This window comes from Desmodus rotundus, chromosome 10, assembly GCF_022682495.2.
Source record: "Desmodus rotundus isolate HL8 chromosome 10, HLdesRot8A.1, whole genome shotgun sequence".
Lineage (NCBI taxonomy): Eukaryota > Metazoa > Chordata > Mammalia > Chiroptera > Phyllostomidae > Desmodus > Desmodus rotundus.
The window spans coordinates 73,251,197-73,257,754 of NC_071396.1; the positions used below are offsets into that span (position 1 = coordinate 73,251,197).

The window sequence follows — 6,558 nt, forward strand, 5'->3', positions numbered from 1 at the left end:
CTCATTTCTTTACCAATGTTGTTTACCAATAAATCAACAGCATGTAAATTTATATTTTATAAACTGTTCTCTAGGAAAGAAAACTATGGGGGTTACTACCTAAAGTGATCCACAGACCCAGGCTCTAAACTGGAATCCTGGTATGGGTCACTCATTGGCTGACAATGAGTACACCATCATTGATGGAAAGTGGAGTCCTGAGAGCCTGGCTTTTTGAAGTAGGTTAGTAAACTGGAATGACCTGTAGTGGGTTATCTAAACCAGTGGTGAACTGAGATTGGGCACTGGCAAATGGAAATGTATCTGGGAGCATTTGAGATGTTAGGAGGTAGGAACTACTAATTATAAGGACTATGAAATTGGAAGCTTCTAAATGGGAGCTATTGAAACATTGTGTTAATCACTAATTTAGGCAAAATGTGAAAATCAGAGGGTCTCCCAGCATCTAAAGGCTCTCATTCCTGTAGACAGAGAGCAGAAAAAAACTGAGGATCATAATTACTTAATTATAGAGTGGAAGAGAAGCTGGAATTCTCAGCTTTTGTAAGTGTGCAACTTAAAAGATAAGACCCCTGATTGGGACCTGGGTGGTATGGATATTCTGGAGGACATATCATTGGTCCACTATGCCAATCATCTCATAATACATAGACCAGCTGAATAAAAAGAAGCAAATAAGTTAAACAGTGGAAGATAAACCATCTGTAGTGTTCAACACATCTGTGAAGTTTTTAGGACTCCAGTGCCTGGAGCATGCTGGGACTTCCTCTGTAACCTAAAGGACAAAAAAATATTGTATCATGCACTTCTTGTCACTAAAATGGAAGCTTGAATCAGTAGGCTTCTTTAGGTTTTGTGAGCAACATTTTTCTCATTCCGGAAACTGTTCTGACTCATTCAAGAGTGTCAGGAAAGGCTGCCAGGCTTGAATGGGACCTAGAGCATAAAAGACCACTAAGCAGGATGCAGTACAACCAATCTTGTCATTTAGGTGATTTACTATGACAGAGCAAATGGTATCAGAGGTCAATGTGGCAGAAGATGCCATGTGAAGATTATGGCAATCCCAGTAGGTGTCTCAGAATTCATAGCTTAAAATGTGTAAGTGTAAGTGTGGGGGATCCCCCCAGAAATGGGGAGAGGTGGAGAAGTGCCGATAACAGCACATGCACATGTTGCCCCAGCAACCCAGATGTCATGCTCATGATGCAGCAAAAAGGGGCATTGTAGGGCCAGTGCCGATACCTAGGGAGGTTATTGGATGGGAGGTACATACCCTTCCATTGACTTCCACCACACAGGGAATTATGGGGTGCGGAGGAAGGTCTTTAAAAGCAGAGTGCATGGAAATACTGCGTACTTTTGCTGTCATTCCCTGGCTGGTGGGTCCGCAGCTGGGGGCTGAGGTTGCTGAGACAGGGGGGCCTAGGCAGAATGATTTCCTGTGCCCCTGCCCAAGTGCTCCAGGATCTTCCTGGCGCAAAGTACAGCAGGTTACAGTAAGATAGAAGGGGTGAGACTCAGACTGGTGGGCTCAGGGAATGTGGCTGGTTGGTAAGCCCTGCACCCCTTCTTCAGATGGGAAGCCATGGTGGCAGCCGCCCTCCCATGTCCCACCCTTGTGGCATGGCTTGGCAAGTCCTGCACCCCTTCTTCAGATGGAAAGCCATAGTGGCTGCCCACCACGGCCCATGACAGTGCAGGCCTGTCAGGTACTGCCCCAGTGAAGCCAGGAGTGTGGGTCCTGTGCCCCTCCCAGAGCACTCTGGGCTTAGCAGGAGCACTGTGGCACTAAGCTGGTAAGAAGAGGGTAGAGGGGGAAGGAGGCTTGATCTGGTGGGTCCTGTGAGGCAGCACAGCCCGGTGGAAGCCCCATGCCCCTCCCCTGCACACAAACATGCAGGAAGCTGCCACAGTAGCCACCCACCAGCTGCCTGTGTGCTCCTCTGGCTGGGTATAGCCCCATCAAGAAACATTTTTGTATATTTTCAATAAAAACATTTTTCTTTCAACCAGACTCTGTTTTTTGCCTATGGGCAGCAGTGGTAGGACCTCACTGGTTGTTTGGTTACAATAGTGGCGCCCTACGTGGAGCCCTAGCTGCTTGTGGCAGGTCAATCCTCCCCTCCCCTCCCACAGTTGTGGGACTGTGGAGCTTCCCAGTTGCTAGGTATTTCTCTGCACATCTGCCTGATGGAAAGTAAATGGGTCTGGGAAGGGAACAGACCCTGGGAAGGAGGAAGGACCACTTGAGTTTTAGGGCTGTGAACTAGGGTCCAGATAAGAACTGGCTAAGTTTGGGGGAGGCCATTGCTTGAGGATCACTGTTTGTAAGATCGGTTGGCAGAAAACTCACTTCTGCACACTAGTTTACAATAATGGAGTCAACACTAATTGTGTTTACATGTTCCCAGTTTGCCTGGGTTCTTGTGTTCGTACTTATGGGTCTGTACATCTGGATCATCAGGAGCTGTTATGCTTTGACTCCTGGAGGAAGCCCAGATGTTAGAAGGATTGATTTTTTACTGCAACAGCATAAGGCCTATGTATATTTTAGACTGCAGGGGAAAATGACCCCTAAATTGTTCCCTAAATTACTGTACCATCATGCAGTTGAACCTACATTGTTGCCAACAGTTAGGCAAATGGGATGAGATCCCTTACATTAAGATATTTATCTTGCTGCATAATGAGGTTTCACCAGGGACAGGGAACAGCTTGATGATGCAGAGAAGGAAAGTGGCCTCAAAACCCCGCCCTGATAGTAAAAAAAAGGAAAGTCTCAATAATGCCCTGAACCCAGAGCGTACAAGATTGGTAGCAGGAAGACCTCTTCCCCAGTTTCCTGTAAGGCTGAGCTGGTGGCTTCTCACCATGGCTGCAAAGCTCCAGCAGGATGACGCACCCAGAGCAGCTGATTGCCACGATTCAACGGCCAAATGTTGTTAAATCAGCTGAGAGAAGTCAAGGGCATTCAGGACCCTTCATTCCTTCATGACTCTGAGGGCCAGTAATGGTGACAACACTCTGGCCATCAGTCTTCTCACTAATAATAGACAAAGAGCCTAGAACTGTTGCTACAGAACCACCTGAAGTAAAGGGGAGTGCTGCCAACAACAAAAAAGTATTAACAAAAGTAATAGGCTTTACTCATGAAAATGAAGATGATATTCAGGCTGCCATTGCTTTGAATCTACTGAAGCCCCCAAAGTTCAGGCTGGTGGAAGAAATCTTAACAGAATGCATGATGCAACCTCTGCAGAAATTAAATGCTCAAAGAGAAAACACTGAGAAGTCTGGGGAGAAAACCCCAATCCCAATGACTGGAGGGGAGCTGATGGCTGGCCAGTTGGGCTGAAAATGTTGGCAATACATGTTGGTTTAGTGCCGTTATTTAGCCTGTCCTTCAATTCCTGAACTTCAGAGACTAGTCCTCAGCTACAGGCTGCCACAGAATGTATTTGGAAATTGTCCAAGTCACACAGAAAATAGAAATATCATGTTTATGCAAGAGCTTCAGTATTTGTTGGCCCTGGTGATGGGATTGAATCACAAATTTTTTTGACCCTTCAGCAGCCCTAGATCTCTTAAAGGGACCATTCAAATCAACTGAGGAATAGCAGCAAGATGTGAGTGAATTCACACACATGCTCCTGTACTGGCTAGAGGATGCATTCCAGCTAGCTGTTAATGCTAACAGCAGTCTCAGGAACAAATCTGAATATCCAATGGTGCAGCTATTCTACAGTACTTGTCTCACTGAAGGGGTTTGTGAAGGAAAGCCCTTTTGTAACAGGGGGACTTTCAGCCAGCATCCCCTTCAGGTCAATATCTATTATAACTTAGAAGAATGTTTGGAAGAGGCCATGGTGAAGGGTGACATTGAGCTTCTTCCTCCCAACCATTCAATGAAGTATGGACAGGAGTGTTAGTTTACAAAACTACCTCCAGTGTTGACCTTTGAACTCTTAAGATTTGATACAATCAACCCCTTGATCAGCCAGGAAAAATCCACAATAATCTGGAATTTCCTCAGATCATTTATATGGACAGGTACATGTACAGAAACAAAGAGCTTGGTTGAAGTAAGAGAGTGTATTCAGAGGTTGAAGGAGGAAGTAAAAGTCCTACAGTAAAATCTGGGAAGGTATGTGAAGTATGACTTGGGTCCAGCTCGGTTTCAACTCCCAAACTTGCTGACATCTCAAAGTGATACAGGCATAACATTACCACTTTCTTCAGTGATAAGTAAGAAAATTCTTCTCAGGATGCTGAAAGTATCTTTTCTGAAGATTGTCTACATGAGTCTATTACAATAAATAAGCCCCTCACATCCTCCTGGTCTTCTATGGAAATGCCTGCACATCCAGCTCCTCAAACAGCAGCAGATGAGGACATCAACTTGTTAAGACCTGTCTTCAGAGGCAGAGGAGTGAGACTGAAGAAGATACACAAGATTTAAAGAATTGTATTACAAGCACTACCCAGATTATTAAGCAGATGGACTGTGATGCTTTCCTTAGTCAGGTGCCTTGTCACTTGCATATAATTCTTATTTATGAAGGACAGGCAAATGCTTGACACTACTGGACTATATCTATAATCAACCCTGACAAATCTGGCTCAAGTACAATGACATCTCTGTTACCAAATCTTCCTGGGAACAACTTGAAAGAGATTCCTAGGGAGGCTTGAGAAATGTTAGTGCTCACTGTCTGGTGTACATTAACAACAAGCTAAGTCACTTCAGTGCAGAGGCAGCCCCAAGTGAACCAGATCAGGTGCTAGGAAAATTGGAAGCCTTATCTGCTGAACTTAAGCATTCCATTCAGGAAGATAATCGGATATTTGAACAGGAAGTAGAAGACTGGGGAAAAGAGCAGTCTTGTAAGATTCCTCAAATGGAATCGTCCACCAATTCAACATCACAGGATTTCTCAGCATCATAAGAGCCTTCATAGGTTCACTGCTTATCAAGGAGCAGACTGCCCAGTACACAGCAAACAGTACACGAGTCTATGGGACGAGTGATATGGAAGCAGTCTGGAGTGAGGCATTCCATGAGAAATACTCCAAGCTCTATTAGCAAGGAATGGCCCAAAGAGCCTGTGTTTCAACACCTTAAAGATAGCCCTGGCTGGTGCGGCTCAGTGGATTGAGGGCTGGCCTGTGAAACAAAGGGCTGCTGTTTCAATTCCCAGTCAGGATACATACCTGGGTTGCAGGCCAGGTTCCCAGTAGGGGGCACATGAGAAGCAACCATACATTGATGTTTCTCTCCCTCTCTTTCTCCCTTCCCCTCTCTCTAAAAATAAATAAATAAAATCTTTTTTAAAAAAAGTTAAAGACAGTGTGGGAATTTTCAAAGATTTTGTGTGTAAGTTTTTATGTATTAGTATATTTATGTTAGTCCCTTAACAGTATTTCTTATCCACCCCCTTCATTACTCGAACCTGAGAAATAGAAGCATGTTGTCTCATGTTTATTTGTTTCCTATATTACTTCAACTTATAAACAAATGTAAATGTGTGTGTAGCCAAAAAAAAAGTAAAGTTTATGTAGGGGAATGTGTTTGCAGATTTGGGGACTTTGAGCTGCCAAATACTGAGTTTGAGAATGGTCCTTTCCATCATTAAAAAGGACAAGGATTGAAAGTGAGGTATGGTTATCCCTGAGTAAGAAGGTCTATGAAGATTTCAGAAGGTGTGTAGAAAGTTGTAAGGCATATAGAAAGCGTAGAAAAAGGTTTGTGAAAGTTGTAAAGGACATAGAAGTCTGTGGAAATTTTTTTTTGAAAGGAGAGAAACCTCAGTGCTTGGGTTGAGTTATTCTTTGCATTAGGTTTTGTTTTGTTTCTTGCTTTCTGATCTTTGGGGACTAGTCGAACTTTGCTATTTTGTGTATGTCAAGGATCCTTTCTCTCTGCCATTTGGGGTTTCATGCCATTTGGATCTTGTAAAGATCATTGGCAGTACCAACTGGTGTGAGAACACGTCTCTGCCATTAGGGGCTTTGTGCCATTTGGACCTGAGAAAGGTCATCGTGTGCTGGTTAGAGCTAGCTGGAGTGAAAGAGCATGTCTCTGCCATGAGACCGGTTGGTGAGAGGTCATGTCTCAGAGTGGATGCACTGGTAGGCAACAGAATGCCTCTACCATTGGGCTTGGTGCCATTGGTGCTGGATAGAGAACAGCCGAGGTGAGAACATATCTCTGCCATTTGGGGCTTCGTGCCATTGGGACCTGGGAAAGGTTGTCTGTGTGACCGGTTTGTGTGACTAGTTGAAGGGAAACAAGATTCTAAGGCTTGTTTTTGTCCCCTCTTTTCTTTTTGGGAACTCTGTCTTTGCTTTGGATTTTTGTTTGTTTCTGTTTTAAAAAGAAAATGAGGTTCCTAAGGGTTAAACTGCACATTAAGTCAGGAAGTAAAGTGATGAAAGATATAAGACATGGAAATTCAATTTTGGTGGGTATTGAAAGGACAAGGATTTTCCTTTTTGCTTTGTATTTTTCTCCCTCTTAAGAGTGAGTAATGACATAAAATTTCCTTTGCATGAAAC

General features: G+C 44.0%; 1 pseudogene; it reads left to right on the plus strand.

Moving 5' to 3' along the window:
• The first annotated feature begins 2,874 nt into the window (after positions 1-2,874).
• Positions 2,875-5,086, plus strand: LOC112322937 (ubiquitin carboxyl-terminal hydrolase 28 pseudogene; annotated as a pseudogene).
• Positions 5,087-6,558: the final 1,472 nt, after the last annotated feature.